We start from the raw sequence: 26,431 nt of genomic DNA, 5'->3' as shown, positions 1-26,431 counted from the left end.
GCAAGCCCCCCACCCCCCCCCCAGCCCGAGCCCAGCAGTGTTTGTCACGAATTGGCAGTCTTTTACATACTTTCAAAGAAGTAACAAAAGTACAAGGAAGAAAACAGAAATTAACTTTACCACTCAGAGACGACCATTACTGGGTGTTTTCCCCCAGACTTTTCTCTGAATTTATTTATTTACACAGTTGGAGATCAAATAGATAAAATTTTGTTTTCTGGGTGGTTTTTTTTTTTTTTTTTTTTTTAACCTAACGAGCATTTTCCATTTTTCACAAATCTTCATACACGGTACCTTAATAGCTGCATCATGATCTCTGTTACAGGTAAACTGTATTTTGTGTAGCCATTGTCTCTTCCTGGACAATATGTGGACATACTCCAGTAGTAACACACATTCACGGACTTCCCTGTAAAAGTTATCATTACAAATTTCTAAAACGGCTCGCGTAGCACAACTAACTAAAGCCTTGGCCGAGAACTTAGGGATTTAAATATGAAACAGAGGCTTCCTCGGGGCGCCTGGGTGGCTCCGTCCGTTAAGCCTCCGACTTCGGCTCAGGTCACGATCTCACGGTTCCCGAGTTCCAGCCCCGCGTCGGGCTCTGTGCTGACCGCTCCGAGCCTGGAGCCTGGAGCCTGCTTCGGATGCTGTGTCTCCCTCTCTCTCTGCCTCTCCCCTGCTCGTGCTCTGTCTCTGTCTCCCAAAAAGCGACTAAACATTAAAAACAGAAAAAGAAACCGAGGCTTCCTCGGCCAGGTTCTCTCCCCACCTGGCGCCCTCGCCTCTAGCCCTGTCACAGAAAACTGTGCAGCTCTTCTTTGGAGAAGTGACCCCCCTCTCGTTGTCTTGTCTGTGTCGTAGGTAGTGTATTTGACACCAGGAGAGAAAACACGGAAGACACAGAGCCAGATGTCACTGCCCAGACTTCCCTTTTAGTGACAGTGTCCGTGAGCACACGTGACTCTTCCGTTTGAGTCCCCTCAAAGATCCACGTAGCATTTCAGGTTACTTCCTGCCGAGTGTGGGTGTTCTGTGAATCTTTCCCGTCATACCTGAAAAGTTGTCACCTACTTGCTTTGTAGTATGTGATCATCAAGCCTCCAATTTGCCCTAAGAGTTTTAGAAATCGTTTTTGAGAGTTGACTCACGCATTCCCTCTTAGAAGCCCAGCGTATGATCCAGTCAGTTCACTGTTCACTAAAAAGCAGTCCTCTCTTCTCTGTTCTTTTCCTCATAAGCTCAAGGTGAATATATAGAGTTCTGACGCATATTTATTTTAATGTGCACTGCGTAGACGCAGCCTACAGGAGAAGAGCTCTTCTCGGCACTGAGGGAGCAGTTGGGAAGGCCAACGTCAATTAGGCCTTCAGCGGCCCGGAAGATGAAACCGTTGATTGGGGAGATAAGCTAGCTCTGCCCTGTTAGACAAAATCATCTGTGACATCAGTTCCTCCAAAAATAGCCACTTGTAACTGAATAAGCGCAAATGAGCTATGAATTCCTAGGGAAGAAAAACCTTTCGCGTGGGTCGTATCAACACAGTGACAAAATGACTAGTTAAAAGGCGAGACGCTCGGGGCACCTGAGTGGCCCAGTCGGTTAAGTGTCCGACTTGGGCTCAGGTCACGATCTCACGGTTCGTGGGTTCGAGCCCCGCGTCGGGCTCTGGGCTGACAGCTCGGAGCCTGGAGCCTGCTTTGGATTCTGGGTCTCCCTCTCTCTCTCTCTCTGCCCCTCCCCCGCTCGTGCTCTGTCTCTCAAAAATAAACATTAAAAAAAAAAATGAAAAGGCAAGAAACTCAAAGTAACCGGTGACTGACATGATACGTAACAACTGTTTTCACAGATGGCCTAAACTGAGCCGTCGGTGTCTTGGCGTGGCGTGGCAGCCAGCCACAAATGTCCTTAAAATTACATAGTTCATTTTCCCGGTACACTTGCTTTCCGCGTCATATGAAACCGACATACGAAAATATGGGTTTATACTAAAGCGCTATCTTGCCATGTGGGTATCTGTGGTACAGAAATATTTACCTCCAGGTTCCCTTCTCCAAAAAGATGGTGACTCTAAGCCGTTTTCCTCACAAACACTGCGTGTAGACCTCATTCACTGTATAAAGCCAACTCCCGTGAAATCTTTAGCACCTGACCCGGAGGCCAAATAGTTGGCTGGAAAGAAACTTGGACGGTAGAAATGCCAAAGCAGAGGGGGAGAAATCGTTGTGCTGACCGTTACCTACCTTTGCCTAGCACTGGAACCAAGTCAGAGGGGGAGAGCTCAGAGTTACTGTAGAGGCGCCCTGTCCGAGGCACTTGCGCCCCATCGCGCTGAACCTGAGCCAGGAGGGGGCCCCGGGCCGAGTCGGTGGTCCACTGACGACCAGCTCATCAACCGGAGGGAGATGGTTGGAGGCGTCCCTGAAATGTGATGACACTGCTTCTCGGTGCGGCTTGTGGACTCAGCCCAACCGCTAGACAGCTCCCTCTCCCGTCTGTGCGTCTCCTGTCTTATTCCTGAGGCGGGGAGGAAGGTCCCGAGAAACCGTTGCCACCACATCCTAGGGTTATTAGCCTTTTACGTTTTAGGCCGGTGAGCAGCCCTTTCCCTGAGACCAGTCCTAATGGAACACGGCACACCAGGGCTCTTGTTTTCCTGCAGCTTAGGTTTGGGAATTTGTCCTCTGCCCCTCGGAAGGAAATACTGCTCAAGGGAACTGGAAAGATTAATTAGTGACCTTTCCACTCTATTACAGTTAGATGAGTGCGTTGCTAATGCAGGTAGAAACATTTACCTTACAACTGTGGGATCTGTTAATTATACATCGTGAACCTTCCAAAGCCCTTCCTTCCAAGACGGGGCGACAGCTTGGAGTTTTCGATACTTGAGGAGGAGTAGGGATTGTTCAGCTCACAAATACGTGCAGTGCGTCCACAGATTGGAGCCACGTACTCACAAAACCGCACCAGTGAAATCCCATTTTGTGCACTCGAATTGTGTTTGTGTTTACTTACTGTGACTACTGTTCAGACTTTATTCAGAAATCCTTTTTATAGGCTTTCTTAGTAAAAAGAAAAATTCCATATCTACGGATAATGTCTCAGTCTTCTGTATATATGTTTTATTAATATGTAAATATTTAGATTTTTTAAAAATTACTATGTTCTTTAAAAAAAAATTCAACACAAGGCTAGTTGTGAAAATGGTGTATAATGTTGTGTTGTGATATCAATTCCCAAGATGCTCTTTATGTCCGTTCCAGAAGAATACAATAAATTACTTTAATCGAACATGCCTGTGTTCCGTGCCTGTGTCCCAGTCCTGTGTTTATGGAGTCAGTGCTAACCACTAATTAAAAGGTATTTATTAATACTCTGGTGGTCTTACACAGAAAGTTGTATCTCCTTAGGAAGTTAATTTTTTAAAAATAAAGAAACAAACTAGATAGCCATCAGGAAGAGCGGCTTCAAATCGAGAAAGTCGCAGGCGCCCCCTGGGAGTCAGATCACTGTCTGCCTCAACTCCCACAGTAACACTTGAGCATTAAGCGCTGATCGAATTGAAGCCTAATTTTAAATGAATTAGGTAGCTTTATAATCTTCACTTAAAAGGTTAAGCCCCGCTTCTATGGAAACAACACATCAGAAGGACAAATCAATCTTCTTCAATGCAAAGTGGCTGGTAAAACGTAATTGCCTTAGTCCCCTCTCTGAACACGGGAGGGCGCTGCTTCTCACTGGGCGCCCGCCCCACCCCCCCCCCGCAGGCATTCCCCGCCCCGACCCCTCCCCCCCCCCCCCCCCGCCGCCGCCCCCCCTGCCTGGAGCACCCCTGGCCTGGAACACCTTCGGCTGGTCGGCCGGTTCTCTGGGGGCCTCGCTTGGGAAGGCCTGAGCTGTTCCCGCTTCAGGAGAAAGCCGCCGGACGGCTGGGGAGGAGGCCGCGCGGTGAGGTGCTCCCAAAAGGCCAGGACGCCCTCGATCCCACGTTCGGGCGTCATCCAACTGACCGCCCTAAAGGGCTCCCTCCAGTGCAGCGTGAGGGGGCCCGGGGCACCACAGGAGGCCGCACCAGAAGGGGGCTGTCCTGTCCCCGGAGACCAGAGCCGTGTCCCCTCCCGCAGGCCCAGCCTCAGCCGTTTCTTGAACACCCACTGCGGCAGGTGCTGTGTCGGGTCAGTCTGGCAGGAAAGAGAGGAAAAGAGTGAAGAGGTTGTGTAGACCATCCCAAGAAACTGGGAGGGCCGGGGGTTGGGGGACCACTGAGGCACCCTCAGAGGTCTTGATCTCTGAATGGTCATATGAATGATTCATCATATGATCATCATCGTATGATGATTCATCATGTGAATGTACTGACCTGTCTGGCAGAAGCAGGGGCATTACTGGACAGGGGCGAGCCTGAAGCAAGGCGTCCCATCAAGAAGCTGTTGGAATAGCCAAGGCTACTTACTTCTTTAGAGGACGGAACCCCAAATGCCCAAGCATGAGAAAGGGAACCAAGGGGACTTGGTGACTCTCTGGCTTGGGCTGCAGAGGAGAGTGCAGCTGTAAGAAGGGGAGGGGGCTCGGGCTGGGGAGCCCCAGGGTGTTGTGTGCGCCCAGGGAGGGAGCACGGGGAGGGGCCGCTCAAAGAATGGCAGTCGAGTTCAGGTACAGATGTTACTCCGTTCGTTCATTCACGTGTCTCTTGGACACTGAGGGTGTGCCTGGTGCTGTTCTAGGGGCCGGTAGAGCAGTGAGCCACGGGCCCTGGGGCATGGGGCTCGCCAGGACCGTCACAAGGTGTGAGCCCTGAGAAAACGGCTGCGCAGAAGGCGCAGAGTGTTCCAGAGCTGTAGAAGGGAACTTAATCTCAGACCAGGGGCTTTGCCCCAGGCGAGAGGCAATCAAGATTTGAAGCACCATCCATTCAGCAGAATTCGAGTCTCAGCTCAGCACGTACCACCCTCTGACATTGTCTTGCTTAATGACATGGCTGTTTACTGTCTACTTTCCACTGGCATCTAAGCCTCGTGAGGCCAGGGGTCTTATCTGTAAGGCCATTAAGATTTCAGACCCTGGTGAAAACACTGTCAGGACATCCCTGTCCCCGAGCAAGAGTGGACTGTGACAGGCGAGGGGTGTCAGGTACTGCCCTCTCCCTTCTTCTGTCCCTTCGTCTTAGATCATGAGCCCTTCCTCCGTCCCGCTATCGACACTCTTCATAAACGGCGGAGAAATTGCATCAACAGGTCCGCACGAGACATGTTGCGCGGGGCCCGTGCGAATTTGGTAGCTCTAATGATGCGGAACAACACTTTGAATTCACACAAATCAACAGTGCCTGTACTTTGTAACCTCCCAAGTACGACACTGATCATCCCCCTAAGTTATATATACACGCATTTATACATCTATGTGTGTATTTATTCTTTCTATTTTGTAATCAGTGAGGTTAAAAGAACATAAAGGAATCATCATGAAAAAGCCAAACAACAGTCTAGGAATGAGGCCCGGGCGGGACAGTACGCCGATGTCACAAACAGATTTGATACTTAAGGGCCTTTTCAATTGCTTTTTTTTTTTTTTTTTTTTTTGGCCATTTTTATCTGCTAATGCTGAGAAATTGAGGGACATTTTAAACCTAAATTCTGAAACTCAGCTACTTTAGATAATTCCTTTAAAATACTTTCCGGGGCGCCTGGGTGGCGCAGTCGGTTAAGCGGCCGACTTCAGCCCGGGTCACGATCTCGCGGTCCGTGAGTTCGAGCCCCGCGTCGGGCTCTGGGCTGACGGCTCGGAGCCTGGAGCCTGCTTCGGATTCTGTGTCTCCCTCTCTCTCTGCTCCTCCCCGTTCATGCTCTGTCTCTCTCTGTCTCAAAAATAAATAAAACGTTAAAAAAATAAAATAAAATAAAGTACTTTCCAAACATGAAGCTGATGGGAGCACGCACAGTGGAGAAGCTGCTCAGACGCTAGCTGTCTCGACTTCTGGTTGTTCCTACTCCCCACCACGATGCCGTAACAGATTCAGGAAGTGGAGGGCCCTCGATGTGAATATGGAGTGAAGATCAATTTTACAAAGGAAACTGAGCGTCCTAAATTGGTTCAATGAAGTGGTGGACCAAATGCATATTCTGGTAGAAAAACTACTCGCTGCTGTACTCTCGCAATGCAGAGAAAGAGAGAATACGTTACAGCGGACGGCACTTTCTCCATCTGTTACTGAATTAAACGTCCTCCAAAAGAGATGTGTTTCTAACCACCGGATAAGGGAAATCAGGAGCGACTCAATTAACAACTCCCGCGCTGACCCCGTCCCCCCTTGCAATGAACGCTGTGACACTGCGTGGTCCCCGAGGGAGGTATTTCACTGTATGAAGCTATGCCGCCTCCTTCCCCTCCTCTCCCCGACTCTCCCTGTAACACAGACCTACAGCTGTGGGCAGCCTTGACCCTCGTGGCGAAGGTTTTGCGTCTATGGTTCGCGTCAAATGCTGTTCGCCCATGTTTGTCCTACCCGCTCCGTTGTGTGGGTGTTCCTTGGGGGGCGACACCCACAGCTGGTCTTTCCCTCACCGTGTCCTCATGAGACCAGCTCCCAGTGGAGGTGGAGTGGGCGTATTTTAACATCGGGCTGACCCCCTAGACACTGGCTGCTGCCCGTATTAAGCGACAAGAGCCTTGGTCACGCCTTGGCTACTGTAACAACACACAACACAACTTTCGAAAACGAACAAACTCTCAAAGACCAAGAAACGACTTTTGATTGGAAAGTACCCAGTGACTTTGGAGGTGGGAAGGAGGAGGTGGTGAAAGTTGACAAAATTAGTCTGAATTCATTGGACAGATTGAACGCAGGAGAGCCAAGAAATGCTTTGGAAACTGAGAGAGATTTACTCCCTTCCCCTCGTTCCCTCATTTAAACATATAAAACTTCAGAAATTGCAGCTGTAGTTTAGATCAATAAAATATTATGGGAATTTAAGGAAAATCTCGCCTAGATCGACATACAGCATATATTAAGGGTAGTAACAAAAAGGCCTAAATATAAAGTGGTTCAAATGACATGCAGATGTTTTTCTCTAACTCATCACAGCCCAGAAGCGGGTGGGTGGTCCACAGTGTTGGTTGGTAGCTCTGCTCCGTGAGGTCATCCAGAAACCCAGTCCTATCCTTCTGCACCCCCTAGGAGACATCCACATCCATGAGGTCAACCATGTTAATGTGGTTCACCAGCATAGGTTTCTATTGGAGCCTATGGAATGGTGGGGAAAAGTTGGTGGAGGGAAACGATGTCCTGAAGAAAATGTGATCTTGGGCGTGTATCTCTTCTACTACTGCAGAGAATTACTGGGGGCAATTAGCTGTTGGTTCTACCAGTGCCATTTTACTTGGTGGGAAAGGAAAAATGATCCAGTAAATCGTGTCGAGGACAACTGGCCAGCCATTTGTAAAAACAAAATTGACAAAATGCATCATAGCCCTAAATGTAAAAGCTAACACTATGCAACTCCAAGAAGAAAACAGAGAAGTAGATCTTCATATTCTTGGGTCAAGCAATGGTTTCTTGGATAGGACACCAAAAGCACAAGCGACAGAAGTGGATAAGTGGAACATCGTAGAATGAAGCGCTTTCTTTTAAAGTTTCTATTTACTTATTTAGAGAGAGAGAGAGAGAGCATGCATGGTGGAGTGGGGGTTGGGGGGGGGGGAGAGAATCCCAAGCGGGTTCCACACGGACAGTGCAGAGCCCAACATGGAGCTCAATCTCACAAACCGTGAGATCATGACCTGAGTCAAAATCAAGTCAGATGCTTAACTGACTGAGCCACCCAGGAGCCCTGAGATGAAACATTTTTGTGCGGCAAAGAAAACCAAAAGACAACTCACAGAAGGGACGAACAGATTTGCAAAACATAGATCTGATAAAGAATTGGTATCTAGAATATATAAAAAGTTTCACAACTCAAAAATAAAAAGATAACCCAATTTAAAAATGGGCAAAAGATTTGAACAGACTTCTCGAAAGATATATAAATGGCCAATAGGCTGATAAGCATATGAAAAGATGCTCAACATCACGGTCATTAGGGAAATGCAAATCAAAACCACTTCACACCCACAGAGAAGGCTGTAATCAAATGACAGACAACAGAAGTGTGGTATGAATGTGGAGAAATTGGACCCCTGAAACATTGCTCGTGGGAATGTAAAATGGTGCAGGCTCCTTGGAAAACAGATTGGCAATTCCTCCACAAGTTAAACATAGAGTTACTGTAAGACCTAGAATATACCCAAGAGAACTGAAAACATGTGCACACAAAGACTTCTACATGAACATTCAGTATATAGCACATGAATTCTATGTAGGTGAATTCTATCCCAATAAAGATGTTGTTAACAACTAGTAATAAAATCAGACCCTCCTACCTTTGTATGTGGCAATTGATTCCAGATACTTCAAGGATTTAAGCAAAACAAATAATAAAAATACTAGGCAATTTTAAATTAATAGTTATCGAAGCTTGAGGAAAGGATTTCCCAAACATGAAGATCATAGCAAAATCATAGTTTCAAAGTTTTGCAAAATTTAATAGCAAATGACAAACATGAGAAAAATATTTGCAGAATAAATGGTTTTTAAGAAAGACGATACTTACCGCATGCCCAACTCTTATAAATCAAATAGCCAATAAATATTAAAATGCTGAAATTGGGGCGCCTGGGTGGCCCAGTCAGTTAAGCGTCTGACTCCTGATTTCTGCTCCGGTCATGATCTCCTGGTTCATGGGATCAAGCCCCATGCTGAGCTGACAGCATGGATCCAGCCTGAGATTCTCTCTCTCCCTCTCTCTGCCCCCACCCCTGCTCGTGCTTATGTGCTTGCTGTCTCTGTCTCAAAATAAATTTCTTAAAACGCTAAAATTAGACCAAGAAAAAAAAAATAAACCAGGAAAGGCATATTACAAGAGTAGTCTGAAATATTGTAGTTATTCATACAGTTGAGAGAATTTGAAAGAAAAGTAGCAGGAGTGTTTCTGGTATTGAAAGGAACTTAGACACCACTAATAGACATGTTAATTAGTACAGTATTTCTGAGGGCGGTTGGCAACATAAATCAAATTGGTTTAAAACCTTTGACCCAGCAATTCTGCTTGAAGGAACTGTTCTGAAAGCAATAAAGATTCGCCCAAAGATCGAGCCACAGAGCCACAGGGTGTTCATCACACATAGTTAAAATAAACCAACCAACAGAAAGAAACAATTTGCAGTGTCCGACAGGAGTTTAAATTCCAATACACCCTTAAGACGGAATACTACGCAGCCAGTTTAAATGTTGTGCCTGGAGATCCACAGTCAATCAGTGGAAAGAGTGCAGGTCCCAGAACAATAGGTACCGTAGGAGCTCCTTTTCTCTTTTTGAAAACACAAACTCATAGGAAAAAAGTCTAAGAGAACACACATCGAAGTGTTGGTGACAGTTGGCTCTGGACGTTGAGATTACAGGTGCTTCAAAATGTTCTTCCTGTTGTTTACCTAAAATAATTTTCCTTTAGGGAACGTGCTGCTTTTGCGATGAGAAGGGAGATTATTTTAAAGATTTTTTTTTTTTTTAGTAGTGCAGAATAGTTAAGGCCCCAGGGGAATGTTAGTGGCGAATCACCGTCAAACAGTACGTTCGGCCTGATCATACGTCTTAATTTCAGAGACACAGTTATAAGGTTAGAACTAACAGTAGCTGTGAGTAACTACAAACACAGACAAGTTGCAGCATTTCCAAAATATGTATGTCTACAGCTACCAACAGCTTTAAAAAGATGCAGACGAGGGCGCCTGGGCGGCTCAGTCGGTTGAGCGTCTGACTCTTGGTTTCTGCTCAGGTCATGATCTCGCAGTCGTGAGACTAAGCCCCGTGTCGGGCTCTGTGCTGCCAGCGTGGAGCTTGCTTGGGATTCTCTCTCTGTCTGCCCCTCCCTTGCGCGCGCGCTCTCTCTCTCTCTCTCTCAAAATAAATACAAAAGATCAAAAGGTACAGATGATGTGTTATTGTCAGCCTACTCACATTTTGAAAAAGAAGTATTTATACACATGGACAGGAAAGAGAAGTTTTTACAGTGGTTATCTCTGGGTGATAGAATTGTATGTGATTTTAAGAAATTATTTGTGTATGTTTTCCAAAGTACACAGGTATCTTTTTCTAAAAGGAAAATAAAGGTAAAGAAAGAAAAGGCCCAGTGGTCTACGTATCTGTGAATATGTCCTGCCTGCCCCTCGGATACTGTTAGGAATACCTGAAATATCACTGTAGCCTCTTGGAATACAGGCCTCTGAAATGTCACCTAAGCTCCAGTGAAAACTTCAACTCGTTACTCCAACAATATGTACGTTGAACCTACTTACTGGACTCTGGACGTTAATGCTCTCCTTTGAAAGGAAAAAGAGAAAAACCTGCTCAACGGCGTAACAGGAAAAGGTATCCTCTCGGTAGCTTGAGAGGAAACTAGAGACGATGCTTTATAAAAAATGTATTAGCTGCCAGACAACGAGAAGCCCATCTGAGGTGTAAGTGCATCTGACACATCAGTTCAAAAACAATACCATGCGGGCCATTGGGATTTGGAGAATGGCTACCTAAGAAAAATGAAACACGGGGTGCGTTGCCGTAGCAATCGAGGCCAAGAACTTCAGCGGTTGAGGCCATGAGAGTCTGTTGTCTCGTAGGGCTCTTACTCGTCTGTGCAGTTTTGCGCTCACCTAACGGATTTGTGGCTGTCAAGTCCCCGTGTAGCACCGGCTAATACCTCCCGCACACGGTGCGTGCTGGGCACTGTTGTGATGCTTTGCAAGAACAGCTTCACTCGTGTAATCCACAAAACCGTCCTACGAAGTAGATACTATCATTATCCCCACTTAACAGATGAAAAAAAGTGAGATCATTTGTTTCAGCTCACAGAACTAAGGACTAGGTTTGGTCAAGATCTGAAACACAGTGAGGTGCCTGGGTGGCTCAGTCGGTTCAGCATCTGACCTGATGACGTTCAGGTCATGATCTCGCGGTTCCTGCGCTCGAGCCCCGCGTCGGGCCCTGTGCTGACGGTGCGGAGCCCGGAGCCCGCTTCGGATTCTGTGTCTCCTTCTCTCTCTGCCACTCCCCCACTCACGCTCTGTCTCTCTGTCTCTCAAAAATAAATAAACTTAAAAAAAAAGTAACACAGGACTGTGACTCTGACTCCCACACTCAGGTGCAGGAAGCATTCAGAATAACCCCAATGAGATGGGCTTATATGATGTGCCTTTCCAATGCTTTTTTTTTTTTTTTAACATTTATTTATTTTGAGAGAGAAAGAGAATGCACACACGAGTGGGGTGGGGTGCGGGGGGAGGGAGAGAGAGAGGGAGAGAAAGAGAGAGAGCATGAGCAGGAGAGAGGGCAGAGAGAGGAGAGAGAGAGAATCCTAAGCGGGCTCTGCACTGTCAGCACAGAGCCTGATGTGAGGCTCAGACCCACGAATCGTTCAATCACGACCGGAGTCAAAACCCAGAGTTGGACGCTTAACCGACCCAGGTGCCCCTAGCGCCCGTGCTTCTAAGCCCTTTGCTTTAAGATGAGCTTCCATGTGAAGGTGTTGGATATTTGTTATGTGTCAGGCCTTAAGTGTTTCACTTGAATCGTTTCGTCTGAAATACCCCCGACATCCTGCCAGCAAAGAGGCTGAGAAGTGGCCGGTGCCTCCAGCCGCCAACAGGTTCTTTATTAAAAAGTTTCCAAGAGAACACAGCAGACAGAGCGGCTCAAAGAAAGAGGTTTGCGACCAGAGCGACCAGGGTCTCAATACTGGATCTGCCATTTACTCAGCTCTGGTATCTTTCTGTCCCTCGTTTCCTCCCTCTCTCCACTGTCCATCCGTCCACACGGGGATTAGCGGAGACTAAATGGAAGTCAAACCATCTCCAGAACGAGGGAAGTCACTGGAGTCGCGGAGAACCCCCTACTCTGGCAGGGAGAGGTTTCCCGCAGGTGACAGGGCTGGGGGAGCCAGAAGGAGGTGATGCCTAAACACCGTCCTCAACACGCGAACTCCCCAGGCCAGCGGCACGGATGACGCCTGGGAACCTGTCAGCCACGCAGCATCTCCCAGAGCGGCCCCGGGCCCCGGGTGGGGCCCAGGTGCTCTTTACGAAGTCCTGCAGACCCTCCTGCCACACGCTGGAGGTTGGGAGCCCCTGGAGCCCCCGGGACACACGGTAGGCCCCCACCCTCAGAGCTGAGGTGGATCACCTGCAACTTGTGAGCCACGAGACCCATGTGTGAACTCGCTCCCCTGACGGATCAGAGCCGATTCGAAGCTTCCCCTGCGAGAGCATCACATCTGACTGGAGACGAGTGGGTGGCGTTACGGAAGCGACTAGAAGTGCCAAGTCTCCAAGAGGCCGCGGAGGGGGCGCGAGGTGGGAACACGGACAGTGGGGTGCCGCGAGGGGGCAAGGCTGAAACCCAGCCCCTTCTCTTTGGGCTGTTGAGACCGCGGCCCCCAGATGGCTACAGGGGGGACTGACACACCAGAACTCACCTCCTTGGGCCACACGCTCGGCCTGTCCCTCGCTTCCCTGGGTCCCTGTCAGCCAGCAGGTTCCCCCCCTTCCCTCCCCTCACACGGCCGCCCTGGCACTCTGCCCGCCAGAATGACCGACGTCATGTCCCAGGAGGTCCGGCAGCACCAGCCTGAGAAAATCCGAAAACCACGAGTCCCAAGAGACCCGAAGCCAGCCAACAACTGCGCACTGGGCACCTACTGTACAGAGGGCCCCGCACCAGGAAGAGAGACAAAAAGAACCTCCGCGTGGTCACTGCCTGCAAAGGGTCGGTAACGAGACAAAACATAAACCCCCACAACTACAGAGGTAATTCAAGCTCCGAACTGTACATCCCAAGACACCACGTGGCGTTTGGGCCACAAGGCGGTACCAGTCAACCAAATTAGCGGTTCCGAGGGTGGAGATGGGGTTGGACGTCTTTGTGGAGGAAGAGGGACCTGAGCTGAGGCCAGGGGAGGAGTACGTGCACGGGCAGGGAGCGGGGACGGCAGTCACACCAGCAAAGCCGAGGGTCGGAGAAGGTTGGGCGGGACAAAGGGCAGCATTCAGGGAGCTTAGCAGTCTGTTACGTTGGGGCGCCCGGGTGCCTCCATCGATTGTGTGTCCGGCTCTTGATTTCAGCTCGGGTCGTGATCCCAGGGTTGTGGGATCGAGCCCTGAGCCAGGCTCCTCCGCGCTGAGTGTGGAGCCTGCTTAGGATTCCCTCTCTTTCCCTCTCTTTCCCTCTCTCTCCCTCTGGCCCTCCTTCCCTGCTTGTTTGCACGCTCTCTCAAAAAAGGAGAAGGAGGAGGAGGAGAAGTCTGTTCTTTCGGAGGGCAGAGAGTCTGACAACAGTTGGAAGTGTATGTAGAGGCACAGAAGATAAAGCTTGGAGCCAAATGGTCAAAAACCTTGGCAAATTTATTCTATAGGCCACGGTTTCCCAATGTATGTGTTTCTCAGAATATTCTCCTTGCAGAATTTTAATAGACGTCATGGGACTAAACGGGTTCCACTGGGGGGAGTGTCGCCACACCAACAAGCAATTCTTGGGAAACGAGCTGCAGGCCCTACAACTCATCAGTTCTGACACTTTCTATCCCGATAGCATCGGAGCCAGAGTAAGAGCTCAGTCCTACAAGACTGCTCCCCACACCCCCCACTCACCCCTCCTTCCGACGACAGTCACAAGCCCAGGTTGTCACCCACACTTCTGACTGCCTGCTGTAATTGAGGGTCCCGTGACCCCCTCCTCAAGTTTGGTTAATTTGCTTGAGGGGCTCACAGAACTCAGAATCATTTTACTTACTAGATGACCAATTTATTATAAAAGGATAGGACTCAGGACGGGCCAGAGGGAGGAGACGCACAGGCCAGGAGCCTCCGTGCTCTCTGAGCGCACCACTCTCCCCCAGCCTCCATTTGTTCACCAACCCGGGAGCCCTGTGTATCACCCCCTTTTGGGTTTTCATGGAGGCCTCATTGCACAGGCACAGCTGATTAACTCATTGGCCATTGGTGATTGAACTCAATCTCCAGCTCCTGGCCCTTCACCCAAAGTGGTGGTGGCCAGGGGTGGGGGTAGGGGTGGGGGTAGGGGTGGGTTCTCCTGCCAACCAGCCCTAACTTTAGGTGGGGTCCGAAAGTCACCTCCTTAACATAACAAACGACAGCTTTGTTGCTCTCATCATTTAGGAAATTCCAAGGGCTGGGGAACTTCTGTGCCAGAAACAAGACCAAATCTGTATCTCTTAGTATAAATCACAGGATCACAGGACGAGACAGCTTCGCAACCTCGTAGTCTTAGACATTTGCACTGTTTCACAGGTATCTTACCTGCAGGACCTCTTGAATTGTGACTCTTTTAGAGGGAGACGGATGCGGCGTTTTCCAAACCTGCTTCAATTCGGAACCCTCTTCTGAGGGCTAGCGCTCTGGGAGAGAAACTCGGTTTGTAGATTCCTGGGGGCGGGCCCGTTCCTGCCGTGCTCTCCCGAGAAGCTTGTGTAAGAACAAGGCCTGGGAGGTCTGCCCCAGGCGAGCCCAATGTGTAATCAAGCTTGGGAGAGGCTGGTTTCCTTTGTTGCCCCTGAATTCTAAGGTGCCAATGGTGAGGGGAAGAGAAAGGTGGGAGAAAGGTGAAGGAAGGATGAAGAAACCCCGGGGCTTGGATCTGGAGGTGCTGGTGGGAAAAGGGGCGCTGAGGGGGAGGGGGCACCCACGGACGGAGGGGGTGGGAGGAGGGACACTGAGTGGGCACAGAGGTGAAAGGGTCAGGAACAGAACAGAGATGGGAAGGAAAAACCTCACTTGGTAGTATAAACAACCTTAACACCTGTGGAGGGGCTCATGGTCTACAAAGAATCTTCCGGAATACCAGCTCCATCTTCCTTACAATCCCATGAGGTGGGCGGTCAAATTATCCCCATTTTTCTTGGCTTAAGGAAATCGAGGCTAGGCAGAGTGGACAGGGGCTGTCCCGTATCCAGCTCCTGTTCGCATCCCTAAGACCTGCTAGCTCCTGGAACGCCACACTGCCTGCTGCCTTTCCCAGGCTGGCTCCTCCTTCCGGCCTGTTGGGAAAGCTGCCACATGTCTCTCCTCACATCCCTTTTCTGTCTGAATCAGCCAAAGTACATTTTCCGTAACTTCCAGGAAGCCTGACTTGAATCAGAAAGGTTAAGTGTGGGCATGAACTCGTCTCTCAAGATTCAGAGCTCCGCCCATCTTCTGCTGTTCCAGGCTGTGGCATCGAAAAGTTTAATGAGTTCGATTTTAGCCCTACGATAACGTCGCTGATGAATATCCAGTGGGAATTTCCAGTAGGCATTTGGAGACGCAGGACGAGTACATGGGATAAAAGTCAAGGTAGAAATATGGAGTTCGGAATCAGTGCCATTGAAATCATAGGTGTCAATGGAGCATCTCATAACACAGGGCAGGTTGTGACGGCAAGCATTCAAAGTACCCTGATGATCCGAGGAACAGTTTGAAAGTCCTCCTGAAGAAGAGCTTTGGAAAGAGAAGGAACATGACGAGAAATGTGGAAATGCCAGGCATTGGGGGACACTGAGAGGTAGAAGCCGCCGATGGTTCCAGGCAGTTTCCTAAGAGGATAGTAATATAAAACGTTCACTCGGCAGCATGCGCTGTATGATCCCATTTTATTATTTTTTTAAATGTTTATTTATTTTTGAGAGAGAGAACATGAGCGGGGAAGGAGCAGAGAGAGAGAGCGAGAGAGAGAGAGAGACACAGAATCCAAAGCAGGCTCCAGGCTCTGAGCGGTCAGTGCAGAGCCCGATGCAGGGCTCGAACCCACGAACCGTGAGATCATGACCTGAACTGAAGTCGGATGCCCAACAGATTGAGCCGCTCAGGTGCCCCCCATTTTATTTTTTATGTATATTTGCATAAGTCTGATGGATCTACATCAAAATATTTGCAGTGATTATCTCTGGATGCTGCAATTTTTGTTACCTTCTGACACATTAAGCATTCATCAGTTTTTTTCCCAGATAAAATTCATATACCATAGGGGTGCCTGGGTGGCTCGGTTGGTTGAACATCTGACTTTGGCTCGGGTCATGATCTTGAGGTCTGTGAGTTTGAGCCCCGTGTTGGGCTCTCTGCTGACAGCTCAGAGCCTGGAGTCTGCTTCCCATTCTGTGTTTCCCTCTCTCTCTCTCTGCACCTCCCCTGCTTGCATTCTCTCTCTCTCAAAAATAAATAAACATTAACAAAAATTCATATACTATAAAACTAACCATTTTAAAGTGTACAATTCAGTGAGTGTTAGTATATTCACGAAATCATACAACCATCACTACCTGATTCCAGAAAATTTTTATCACTCCAAAAAGACACCCTGTACCCATTAGCAGTCACACCCGTTACTGCTCCCTGACCCAACCTAGGTAACCACTAATACCTCTGTCTCCACGCATTCGCCTGTTCTGGATATTTCAAATAAACGGAGTCATCCATGGTGACTAGACTTACTGGGGTAGTCATTTCAGAACATATGCAAAGAGTGTGTCACTCACTATGTTATATACCTGAAATGAACAACATTGTATAAAAAATCAGAAGAGGGGCACCTGGCTGGCTCAGTCAGAAGAGCATACGGCTCTTGATCTCTGGGTCGTGAGTTTGAGCCCCACACTGGGTGCAGAGATAACTTAAAAAACAAATAACTTTTTAAAAAGAAAAGAAAACGCAATTTGTAAGTCATAAATGCTTTTCAATCAATTTTTTTTTAATGGAATTATCCAAGAGGTAGCCTTCGTGACACATGGCTTCTTTCACTTGGTATAGTGTTTTGATGGTTTATCCACATTGTAGCGTGTATCAGTGTTATTGCTGCTTTTTGCCAAATAACATTCCATTGCATGGCCGTGCCACATTTTGTTTATCCATTCATTAGCCAATGGTGATACCTAAGCTGTTTCATCTTTTGGCTGTCGTGACTAAATCGGCAACGAACACTGGTATACACGTTTTGTACAGATGCGTGTTGTTAATTCCCTGGATGTATATACAATCAGGAGTGGAACTGCTGGGCCAGATAGTAACTCCATGTTTAACTTTCAAGGAACCACCAGTTTTCCAAGGGGTCCGCACCCTTTAACCTCCCCGCCAGCAACACACGAGGGCGCTGGGTTCTCCACAGGCTTGCTAACCCGTGTTAACACCCCTTCTTAAAAAAGACACGGCACGGGTGTTAAGGAGGCCCGAGACCTACTTCTATTTTTTTTTCAACATACTTAATCCTTTTTGTAATTTTTCTGCAGATGAAATATAAATAAGAGATTCTCTGTAATAATAAGGATACAAAAGCTGACATTTATTAGATTCTTAACTCTGGACGGGCTCCTGTAGTACTGTGTGTTTTATTGCTTTGAATATTTGCAGAAAACCCTGAGTTTCCAACCTACTGTACAGATGCAGATGAGGTACAGAAGTTACCTGATGAGCATTATTACAACACTGCCCCAAAGCCAAAATTCTTAATCATCCACTGTGACATCCAAGACCCCGCCTCTCCTTGGGGCACCTGGGGGGCTCGGTCAGTTGAGCGTCTGACTCCTGGTTTCGGCTCAGGTCACGATCTCATGGTTCGTGAGTTCGAGCCCTGCATCGGGTTCTGTCCTGACGGTGTGGAGCCTGCTTGGGATTCTCTCTCTGCCTGTCTCTCTGCCCCTCCCCTGCTCATTCTCTCTCTCAAAAAATAAAAAATAATAATTTGTAAATCCGCCTCTCCCTTCTGCTGAATTGTTCTGGCTGTTCACCCAAAGAACAGTTTCAATAAGCCACCGTGTGTCATCCATATATTTTCCCACTGGAAAAAAAAAAAAATCTTTCTCGAGATGATTTTTCACAAGTCAGCCAGGTACAATTTATCATACTCTGAATGCTAACAAATTCTGGGAATGCAAAACCTATAGCATACATATAAATAATTTGACTCAGCAGTGTAAACATTAATTCAATGCTTTTTTTTTTTTTTTTTAAATGAACAACCTTGTTTCTCTGAGTTGTGATACTTCTCTCCTTCTGGGTTTTTTATTAGCTCACTGGTGCCAATAGGAATGGGTTCGAAAACTGATTAGCCCCGAGGAAGATTCTGTAATCAAATAAATCTGAAGTAAGGCATGCTTTCAATTTTGTTTAGAGGGGAGATATTTTTCCCCACTATGCTTTGTTTCCCAAAGAAAGCTTCGTATCTTTTGTGTTCGAAAACACGTCCGCTTCTGTGATTTCAAAGGACAGGAGAACAAATTCTGTTTGTAACTGGCCAATTTCAGCTCCTGAGAAAGACTGTGGAGGAAGTGTATGTGAATAAGATCTGAATAGAGCATATTATTAGATCTCAAAGAGAATCAATAGAATCTAATGTAGTTTTCCTTGCATTGCATCAATAAAGCAAGGTTGTTAGGAAGGCATTACAATCTTGTCTTCTCTCGTTGGTTTGAAAGCTTGTCTTTTCTGTTGTGGTGGTTGATTTGCCCCCGGGTCGTCTGTCCCGAGGACTAATTTGTTTGGTTTTGTAATGCATCATCGCTGCCAGCGTCACTGAAGGCTCAGAACACCTAGGGAGATAAATAGATGTTATTTTTATTATCTGTGCTTTATAAATACATTTTAACTTGGAAAGATTACACGGTCGAAGTCCCACATTCAGCCGTGTCAGAAGGCCGCACCACAAGAGTTCTACGCTGAGCCTTAATCTGCTTACAATCAGGCTGAACCTGGGGGGATCGCAGGCTCACCCCCCATTTCACTGCAGGTGAAATTTCTTTCCTCATGGCTGTGGCGGCTAGAAATCTGCAGTCAAGGTGTGGGCAGAGCTGGTTCCTTCTGAGGCAGGGAGGGAAGGGTCGGTGAGGAAGGAAAATTCTGTTGTTTACACCACTCATCCTGTGGGGTCTTGTAAGGGCCTCCCCAGCAAACGACCACGACTGCAGGGCTGTCGCCGCCGCGCTACTGATGATGAAGCAGAGACCCCTGGTCTCCCGACAGCCCAGTGCCCCCAGGGTCGTGCCTGCGAGGCTTACGGAGCTACAGCCCAGAGAGCACAGACATCCCAGCTGTCTGGTGCTCCCGAGCCCCATGCTGAGCTTGGACACCATGGAGGAACAGAGGGAACCCGCGTCCCTCTCCTCTTTGGCCAGCAAATCTTAATGAAAGACTTGACACTTGGTCAACTGGTCGGAGGCTGAGGTGAGCTTTCTCTCTTCAGCGGCCTTGCCAGGAGAGTTTCTCCTGGGAAACCATCACTCGTGTTCAGATTCCCAGCCCCTCTGTTCTGACATCCAGTGCTTTTGGGAAAGAGGGCCCCTTGGCTCTCGTAAAGCAGTCTGCTCTGTCCCCTTGGGAGGAGTCCCGCCTCTTCACTGGGATCCCATCTCGGGTCTCTGTCTCTGGAAGTGGCAGAGTCCCACTGACGTGAGGGCTGACAGACTATCCCACGGGGCTCCCGACGGTACCGTTCAAAGGGCGGTCTGTGCAGAAGGCCCCGACAGGCTGGGTTACTGCTCCCCAAGATGAATACAGAAAGTGACAGTGAGCATTCAGCAGCATCCACACCAACTCAACAGCAATGCTCTGTCAGTGGGATCTAATAAAAACAAAAAAGAAAGAAAGAAATGAGCTTGTATTTCATGTCTTTTTTATACAATAATTTCATTTTTCTCATCACACATCATCCCCCATTGCGAATAAGAAAACTTCGCCACGGATAGTTTAAGAAGCTCAGCCCAGAGGTCAGCGTAAGCGACTGAGGAGGCATAAAGGTAATGGTGAGGCACAGAGAGTAGTTAAAGACTGAAGCCCTGACCTTCAACTTGATGGTGCTTGGAGGTGGGGACTTTGGGAGGGAATCAGGTTTAGATGAGGTCATGAGGGTGGGGCACCCACGATGGGATTAGTGTCCCTGTCAGAGGAAAAGCCACCAGATCTCTTGCTCTCTCTGCCAAGTGAGGACACAGTAAGGTGTCTGTCTGCAAGCCAGGAAAACCCTCACCAGGAACTGCATGGGCCAGCACCTTGACTGATCTGAGGCTTCCGGCCTCCACAACTGTGAGAAGGAAGTGGCTTCTTCTGTCACAGTGTGTGTTGTGACAGCCCCAACCGACCGAGACCCAGGCTCTGCTACTGACAGCCCAAGTCGCTGGGGCTCAGGCCGGCTCCTGCTGTCTGGGGCCACCTCCAGCAGTAGTGTGTCTTCTCTCGGGTCTTTATCAGAAATGGCCTGGGTTCCCAGGCCACGGCACGACAAAGCCACGTCCGAAGGACACAACCCCGCCCATACAGGTGCTGTGTGTGAAGGCAGGTCCCAGGGCACATCACACCCCAGTCCCTCCCTACTGCCTGATGGGGAGGCCACACCTCACCCTCATGACCCCTCGTGTGAGGCCACACGACAGATTTCTGTCTCCAGAAGGAAGGGCTGGCGGCTCAGGATCCCATAAAGCTGGTCCCACCTCAAGGTAAGGCTTCCTCCAGGAAGCTCATCGACTCCTTCCTTGGCAACTAAAAGCTTCCTTTAAGCTCCATACTGCAATAGTTTCCTCCTCTTTGACAGAAATGGTAAGTTCCATTTTTCTACATTTGTAAAAAAAACTTGTATCAAGAAAAAGGCGATCTTGATATAACGCAATCTGCACAAGACTTATTTTTCTTGTTTTAGAAAAAAAGGTCCAGATGTTTTAACGTTGATGAACAGCCATCCCAACCTTTCACAACAGGCCTGAGCCTGCAGCTTTAGTCATTCGTTTCTCAATTATCTTGGGAGAAGTAGGTCAGGGAAGAAAGCAGGCCCAGGAGGCCGGGGGGTGCAGGAAAGGAAGACAGGAGATGGCCCTGCCATGAACTGAAGTGACCTTGGGCAGGTGCATGCACCCCACAAGGGCTGGGAGCACTGGGACCCCATACTTCTGGATGCAGTTGCTTTCGACAGCGCCCCCGCCCTGTCCTTTAGGTGACCAGACGAGCAGCCACACGGTCTGGACGGAGCCTCCCCTCCGCCCCCTTCACTCTCCAGGCCGGCCTGGTGGAAGGAAAGCAGCCAGAAGATAAGCTGCAGAGAGAAAGCCAGGGGAGCAGTGGCTTCGGGCCCCTGCAGTTCTCTCAACAGGGTCTCTGTAGCGGCTCGGTGCACACAGCTGACACCCCGACCACTTCTCCTTCCTGCCCAGAAAGTAACTGTGTCAGCCTCCTGCTCCTCCCACCCTTCTTCCTTCCTGCCCTGTGCTGGCTCCTGCTGCCTCGGTCCCCTCCCCTGCATCCCTGCACACTCCCCTCCCCCAGCCGCCCCCCCCCCCCCCGTTCTCCTGCCACCCACCCCCGATCCCGTGACAAAGCCTCGATATTTCCACAGCATTCACAGTGGACAGAGCATGTTCATCCGATCCTAACAGATTCACTGGCTTCTGAACAAAAGTCACCGGATCTGGGGTGCTGTGATTCTTACCCCCGCCTCCCCTACCTGCCCGGTGCCGCTGTAAGCAGAAAGCCTGCCCGCGGACAGTGGCTGGGGATGTCAGGACTTGATGTGCACACATGACCTCCTGTGAGCCCGGCAAACCCTGAGAGGCAGGTGGTAGTTCCTTTTTTTTTTTTTTTTTAAATTTGAGAGAGAAAGAGGGAGAGAGGGAGAGAGGGGGGGGGGGAGAGAGAGAGAAACAGAGAGAGAGAGAGGCAGAATCCCAAGCAGACTCCATGCTCAGTACAGGAGCCCGACACAGGGCTCAATCCCCCGACCCTGGAATCACGACCTGAGCTGAAACCAAGAGTTGGACGAGCAACCGATTGAGCCACCCAGACGCCCCTATAGCTCCTTTTTCATAAACATGAAAAGTGAGGCTCACTTAGATACCTGGAGGCACAGTGGGTGCCCTGGTGTGGCAACTGGTCTTGAAAAGAAACTTGGTCACGTGCTGACTCTGGGGCGGTGCAGAGCCGGTAAAAGGCAGAGGTGGGCTCAGCCGTGCCCCCGTGCTGCGCTAAAGCCCCTCTCCTCCACTAGGCACCCCTGCTCTGGCCTGTGCCCTTCCCCTGCAGTGGTGTGGGCTCGAGGATGCCCAAGCAGTTAGGGGACCTGGAATCTCGTCGGGGGGGGGAGGGAGCAGACTCAGAGCCTCTGCAATGGCCCAGCGGAAGGGGAGAGGACAGACCTGGACGCGGCTGCTGGGTACCTGGGGTGGTTCTGCCCCTGGGAACTGTGGGGGCTGTTAGTTTGGACTGGGTTGGGTTAGGCCAGTAATTTGGGTCTGGATGCTTGGCGGGGTCAAGGACGCTGGAGGTCAGCCCTGCCCCAAATGCCAACAGGGTCCCGTGAAGAATCACTGAGCCCCTTCAGCTGGCTGCTTCTTTCGCATTCGCTCCCTCACTGCTGTCTTGACACTGGCCCGGAGGACAATATCCAGTGCTTCTGGGGTCCACTGGCTGCTTTTAGGCTGCGGGAAGAGCAGGGCATTCAGAAACCCGTGACCGGGCCTCTCTGTGCTCGGGGCTTTTAATCTCCTTAATTGAAATTGATTGGTCTCTTGGGAGGTAGCTCTGCATTGGCCCTGAGCTTCAGCATGTGATCAACTTTTGCTTCTTTCTTTTAAAGACCAGTTGACACACCAGGGCATCTAATCTTATCCCAGAATCCCGGGCCCCTTTCCAGACGAGGAGCAAAACCAGAAACAAGCACACTTACAAAAACAGCTCAGGAAATAAAAGCGCCTGATAAAAATAAGGGGAGAATATTCTTGTCCCATTGTGGCTGAGCGTTATACAAAAGGCCAGTCAAAACCCCATTACCAAGGAAAGATGTAATCACACGGGGAAGGAGCCATGGCGGGCGGGGGCGGCTTGCCTTCTGAAGCTCACGAGATAAACAGGCCGGGCTGGAGCGTATCTAAGAACCAGCTGCAAAATAGATAAATGGGAAGAAAAGTGAAAGCCCTTCTTAAGTTAAAAGAAAACCAAACATTGAGAGAATTGTTTGAGCATCCAGACTTGCATTCATCCCGACGTGCAACAGTCACCCCAAAGTGGCTGGGGCTGGTTTACAAACTGGTTTGGCAGGTCATAGCTCTTGGCGAAGCCTTCGATAGGGCCCCTTACTGACCAGGCTGATCGCATAGCCTGGAAATATCCCCCTGGGGGCTCTCCTGTGCCTCCTGTGGGTCATTTCACCAACTGGACGCTAGGCTTGAAAGAGGCCGTGTTGAGGAGGCTCGGGCCACTTCACGGCTCGCAAGCCCTCGGCTCTGTCCCTGCAATAGCGGCATGGAGTGGCAGCAGACACAAGAAGTACCTCAGAGGTAAGGGAACCCAGCAGTGACAAGTAATCATTACGAGTAACAAACTCATTCTAAGAACATCTTGCTGCCTGGCCTTGTGAAGATAAGGTTTAAGGGGATCAGGATATGCCAGCCCAAAACATACTACCCTGGCAGAAGGATTATTTTAAGCTGAAGGCATCTGAGACTCAACAAAACGCAGAAAGAATTCTCTTCCCTCTTTTCCGCCTAAAAGCAGGACATCAACTTCCCTTTGTGAAAGTGTCTCCATCTCCCACACTAGGACGAAAGTGACTCTTGCCACCAAGAGAGTCCTCACTGAGATGAGTCTGTGTAAACAGACCTTACTAAAAAAAACCTTCATCTTCCCCTACGTAGCCTAGTCATTTCGTAGCGTGTGGTTCCTTAAAGCACAAACCTCCTTTCCTTTGAAAGAGATGGTATACAAGCCCCCAAGTCAAGTCTAATGACCCGAGTTTCACTTCTTTTTCTGTGAGCTCCTGTCCAAGTAAGATATGAATACAATTTGTATTCCTTTTCTCCTGTTTGTCTGTTTTTTGTTGGCCAAATTTGCAGGCCTCCAGGCACTGAACCTAAGGGGGTAGAAGAAAAGTTTTTCCTCCCCGACAATGTCAAGACATCCCGATTTAAAAAGCAGAGATCTAGCTTGTTTGCTGGAGAAGCTCCATTTTCAAATAAATTCAAGTTGAAAGTGGCCCTTTGTCTCCATTTTCCCTAGCTGCAGGAATGGGACTTAAGGATCAAGGAGGGGTGAGCTCTATAAAAATGAAAGCCGAGTCTGTCCCAGTCGTCATGGAACTAGTGTCTACGGGTGCCTAGCACATAGCAGGCCCTCAACCCATCAGTGGAAGAATGGATACTGGCTGAAATTTCCAAAAATGGGACTGGAGCAAATGCATGGTGTGGAAGGTAAAACTGTAGCTTATTGAATATGGGCTCCCACATTCAATAGAAGAATTGGCAATAGGAGAGGTCACTTCTTGCAGTCGTGACGGTGTCTTCAAGTGGGGCAGGTGAAGTCAGGATATTCCCCACTTAAGGTGAGCGTTTCAGTGTCCAGTGGATTAGGATCGAACAAGGCTCACGACAGAAAAGTTCAGGATTGTGGGCACGGCAAGGTGTGTTCACAGTCATTCACTGCTATCTTTCGAAGCGAAGCCGGTTTAAGCGGGTTTGGGGAAGTTCCTCAAACAATAGTTGGTTGCAACTTTTATCTTCCTGGGCGAGCGTTTCTAGAACAGTAAAATGATATTGGCGAAGACAGTGGAATCGAGTCTTTAGTGAAGACTGCATAGTAGTCTACGTCGTAGCCACGTTGATGTAGATGTAAGCAAACTATGTGGGAGTTGGTCTCGGTCCTCAGGCTGAAGACGTAGATAAACCATTCTCCTTCCATAGTATGACATAAACAGACAAGTAAGCCCTGTTTGTTCAGAGGCTCTGAGATAGGTGTGGTGGCTAATTTCTGGCTATAGAGGGCTGACCCACCCAAGGGAGAGGTAATTCGCGTGTGTCTTCGACCTTGATATCCACTGAAATAGCCCTGAGAGAGGACCAGCTACAGGACTGGAAGAGCCCAGAGCGAAACGCAAATGCAGGGCCCCTTGTTCAAAAACGACGGATGTCAAAGAGTTTGACAGCTCCTCACAAAGCTAAACGTAGAATTCCCGCACGACCCAGCAATACTACCCAAAGAACTGAAAATGGGGACTCGAACACGTATCTGCACACCCACGCTCAAGGCAGCATTATTCGCAAAAGCCGAAAAGTGGAAACAAGCCAAGTGTCCATCAAGAGAGGAATGGATCAACAAAACGTGGTGTGCATACATACAATGGAATATGACTCATCCATAAATAGGAATAAAGTTCGGGGTGCCAGTCAGTTAAGTGTGCAACTCTTGATTTCGGCTCAGATCAGGATCTCACAGTTTGAGAGTTTGAGAACTGAGTCAGCCTCTGTGCGGACAGCATGGAGTCTGCTTGAGATTCCCCCCCCCCCCCCCACCGCCCCCCTCTAGCCCATCTCCCTCTCTCAAAAATAAGTAATTTTTTTTAAAAAGGAGTAAAGTTTTGACACAGACTACAACATGGATGAACCCTTAAAACATTATATTAAGAGAAATAACCTGACACAAAAGAACAAATATTGTATGATTCTGCTTACATGAAATATCCACAACAGGCAAATTCACAGAGACAGAAATCACATGAGAGGTAATCAGGGGCTGAAGGGAGAGGGGAATGAAGGGTTATTACTTAATGGTTTTAGAGTTTATCTGGGGTGAAGAAAAACCTTTGGAAATAGATAGCGGGGGTAGTTGCACAATATTGTGAATGTAATTAATGCCACTAGATTGCACACTTTAAAATAGCCAATGTGTGTACACACACACACACACACACACACAGGAATATTACTCAGCCATGAAAAAGAACAAAATCCTGACATTTGCAACATGGATGGATCTAGAAAGTATGATGCTGAGGCACCTGGGTGACTCAGTCACTTAGGTGTCCGACTTCAGATCAGGTTATGATATCACAGTTCATGGGTTTAAGCCCCGTGTTGGCCTCTGTGCTGATAGCTTGGAGCCTGGAGCCTGGTTCAGATTCTGTGCCTCCCTCTCTCTCTCTGCCCCTCCCCTGCTCACACTCTCTCTCTCTCTCTTAAAAATAAACATTAAAAAAAAAAAAAAGGAAGAGGGTATGATGCTAAGTTAAATAAGTCAGTCAGAGAAGACAAATACCATATGATTTCACTCATATGTGGAATTTAAGAAACAAAACAAATGGGGGTGCCTGGGTGGCTCAGTCAGTTAAGCGTGGACTCTTGATTTCAACTCAGGTCATGGTCTCATAGTTGTGAGATCGAGCCCTGCATCAGGCTCTGCACAGTGTGGGACTCTCTGCTCCTCCCCTGCTTGCACTCCCTCTCAAAGTAAATAAACATATAAAAAAAAGACACAAAGAAAAAATGACACAAACAAATAGTGCGCCTATTAAATATAGAGAACAGACTGGTGGTTACCAGTGGAGATACGTGTGGCGGGG

At 48.7% G+C, this 26,431-nt stretch overlaps 1 protein-coding gene across 2 annotated transcripts in view; it reads right to left on the bottom strand.

Annotated features, from left to right (window-relative positions):
- Positions 1–26,431, bottom strand: part of PRPF18 (pre-mRNA processing factor 18) — a 232,731-nt gene that overhangs the window by 178,864 nt on the left and 27,436 nt on the right. The window lies entirely within an intron of this gene.

This window comes from Panthera uncia, chromosome B4 (assembly GCF_023721935.1).
Source record: "Panthera uncia isolate 11264 chromosome B4, Puncia_PCG_1.0, whole genome shotgun sequence".
NCBI classification, from domain to species: Eukaryota; Metazoa; Chordata; class Mammalia; order Carnivora; family Felidae; genus Panthera; species Panthera uncia.
The sequence above is the reverse complement of the archived record's forward strand: the minus strand, read 5'-3'. Positions and strand labels throughout refer to the sequence as shown.